Below are 3594 nucleotides of genomic sequence, written 5' to 3'. Positions count from 1 at the left end.
GAACTTCCGGAGAAAGTCAACATGGAAGTTGCACCATAATTTTTCAGCATGGTTTCGACATGAAGAAATTCTTAGAATGGTTTAGTTTTAAGTGAGGTATACTCCTTATGATGGAGTATGATAGTTCTTTTGAACTGTGATTGTCAGGGTAGACAATGTAGTTATGATTGTCGGTATAGACAATGATTGTTGATGAAGACAATAGAAGTGGAAGATGCATGTTGAGTGGGAGCACAATGTGATGTGGTGACTCACTTGAAATTGAGTGACATGGAACTGAGAAGATGGAAAACATTGGCAAATACACAAACAATGACTTTAAGTGCGAGATTGTCAAACATGGCTGCTGCAAGATTGACGTGTGACGACTGATTGAAGTCAATCTTCAAGTGGGAGATAGTAAGTCAAAACCACTATGCTACCCACCAACTTTGCAGGATTGGAAAGTCAAGAAAATTAAATACATTAACATGGGTAAAAAGATGATGCAGCTCTTGTTGAAAATGTTGGTATGCAGATACACATAATGCATACACATTGTTTTGGCATCAACTCCTATAAATACCATAGCAACCCATAGGAAAAATGTATCCCAACATTGAGCGTATCCAAGCAATTAAGAGCATTTCACTTTAAGTTTTATCTGTTGTTCTTCCATGCTCTTGTTTTAGAGTGTTGTGATCTATTGTTCATATAATAGTTTTGGAGAGTGTGGGTGTACTGTGGTTGAAGGGTGGTTGAGAGAAAGATCAGTGTGTTGTAACAATTTTCACATAGTATTTATTCTCTAGGTGCCGGTTCAGACAACAATCATGGTTTTTTCCCAGATTTAGAGTTTCAACGTTAAATCCTTATGTTGTGACTGTATCATTGTTTTTATTTATCTATGGTGGATTCCTAACATTGTTGGTATCTCACTCCTCTTTCTTCTAGGTACTATTTTCCCTCACTGTCTATTTTCAATGGTTATCCAAACCATGGAAAGTCAAGTTTTTCCAGCCCTTTTCCTTTCCCTTCTATGTTTTCCATCTATTATGACCACAAACAAACAAAGTGTTCATCAAATTTGTGATCCTATTGAAATAGTTACTTAATCTTAGCCGTTGATTGGTTTTAATCTATCACCGTTTAAGTGAACTATCACTTGTGTGTCTTGGTTTTGCTTCGCGACCTAATCTCACAGCAGTTCTGTGATCGACCCAGCCTCCGCGAGCCCCTCTCCCGTAGCGGCGGACAACCACCGTGCCTGATTCTTGCCGTTCATCATCTCCGCCTCCACGCATGTAAGACCCACTTCCTTTCCTGAGTTTTCTCTTGATTCAATTTCGCAGCATTCACTTCCATTTCTTGTAATCTGTTCGCCGATTATCTGCATTTGGAAAATTCGCAGTAGTAGATTTGTGCTTCCGCTCCGGTAAGAACCTTCAGCATTGTAACAACCCAATTCAGAAGGAACTGAGATGTTAACATTAGTAATCGAATAAACGCGGAGGTAACTTGTACTAACGAGAGTACAGGGAATTTTGTTTCGAATTAAAAGATGCTGCTTAAAACACTTAGAACAATGTCCATTTATTATCAAGTAACAAACTGGAAGGTATCCAAGTAAGCTGGACCGGCTAGCCTTGTAAAAAGTCCTTCTTACTTAGATAGCAGTTCACGGGTCTTACTTGTTTAGTAAATGGATACAGTCTATCGAATAAAACAGATATTAGTTCAATAAAACATTTATCGATTTAAACGCGATGGAATTAACGTGAGTATAACGATAGGATATAATACCCATTAACCCGAGTAATAATAGTAGTACAAAAATTTGTACGAACGTCAACTCTAGGATCGATCGCGATCGTGACTTTTATTACAGAAAATATGAGAAGACAATCTTCTCTGACTTTTATCCATTACTGAAAGATTCATTATGCTTCCGCTACGCACTCTGATGACCTGAGGGCGGACAAACGCCCAAAAACCAAAACAACAAACAACAGAAGATAGGGTTAACTTGTGCATAATACATAAATCAGATTTGCAATAAATAAACAGACAGCATATAGCAAAGGAGGGTTAGCTTTCCTTAAATGTCTATATGCTCTCTATAAAATGGATCGATCAATAACACCTCAATAGGTGACAACAGAACGACAACCGTTGGGGCCACTTAAATACTGCACATGTGGGACAGTCTCCGGCTGCCGCTTAATAATCAATAATAATTGCACATCGAGATGTGGGACAGTTACTGAACGAAAACAGTAACTGTCGCTTGATAACAAATATCACATTGCACCTCGATAGGCGGGACAGTAACTGAACGAAAACAGAAACCGCCGCTTGATAACAATAACAACATTAACAATTGCACCTCGAAAGGTGGGACAGTAACTGAACGAAAACAGAAACCGCCGCTTGAAGTGTAACGCCCCGTAGGACGGGACGGCGCGTGGTCGAGACCACTAACCCGCCACTCCTAATGAAATGATATGGTTAGCCACACAATAATAAGAGTGACCTCAATCCAACATAATCAATAAAAGTTCCAATTCATCAACGATAAAAGTGAACCTCAGTTCGTCATAATCAATAAGATATCGAAATCATCAGCAGAACATACTCGACAGTAAGACATGCTAGCATAGAAGTAATGATCTCCATGACAACAATATTTCATCAATAATATATTGATCAGATAACTGATAAACAGTACTAAATGTAATAATTAAAACATGCTATCTGAATGTAAATGACGAAGTTACCCTAACCTTTTACCACGAGAGGTATCGAACTGAACCGCCAGTCAACGCTGCATAATATTAAATAATAACTCTTTTTAATTTTTAAGTAAATAATAAAGATACTATTCACTTAAGTCCTTGTATTTATAGGTGATTCTTCAGAAGTCCTTAAGTTTATCAAAATTACAAAAATAACCTTAAGGTATGTGAAGTTACCGTTTTACCCTTTTTATCAATTAAATAGTTAATAAATTCATAAAAACTTATAAAAATGATTTAAGTACTAAAATTGATAAATTAAATTCCCCAAGTCTGATCATTAAATAAATCATCAATTTGTTTATAGCTGAAATAATTTTTAAATGAATAATTGAACATTATAAATATTTTTCTCAATTTAATATAAAGCTAGAAAACTTAACAATTCAATTAAAACCTTTTAAACTAATAAATATGAAAGTTTAAAGTTCTGGAATGTCATATAAAATAAATATATGATTATGATCACATTACTTCTATTATTTCAATTAAATTACAGAATCTCCAAGTTCATTTTAAACCAATAAAATTAAATACGAATTTAATCTTAAATTCCATTGATTAATTCCCAATAATCAAAACTAAGCTTTATTCAAGTATTAATAACCTTTAATAAACCTTATAAAATTACTTGATTTACCCATAATCATTTAATCACTAAATAACCAATTAATGGAGCTTAAACTCTAATTATAAAGTTAAACTTAAGGTATTAATATCATAATATAAATCATAGTTTAATTAAACCATTGGTTATAAAAATCAATTAGTTTGCTTAACTCTAATATAAATAAATCAATTTGATCAAATATTTACCCTC

At 34.5% G+C, this 3594-nt stretch overlaps 1 long non-coding RNA gene across 1 annotated transcript; it reads right to left on the bottom strand.

The window, feature by feature from the left end:
- Window positions 1–1748: 1748 nt before the first annotated feature.
- LOC130710068 (uncharacterized) lies at window positions 1749–3594 on the bottom strand. The gene is made up of 2 exons (XR_009010278.1): window positions 2763–3594; window positions 1749–1947 (listed from the first exon to the last, which is right to left on the bottom strand). It is a non-coding gene; the product is annotated as an uncharacterized LOC130710068 (long non-coding RNA).

The sequence above is a fragment of the Lotus japonicus genome, chromosome 4, assembly GCF_012489685.1.
Source record: "Lotus japonicus ecotype B-129 chromosome 4, LjGifu_v1.2".
NCBI lineage: Eukaryota > Viridiplantae > Streptophyta > Magnoliopsida > Fabales > Fabaceae > Lotus > Lotus japonicus.
This window is presented reverse-complemented; position numbering and strand designations above follow the sequence as displayed.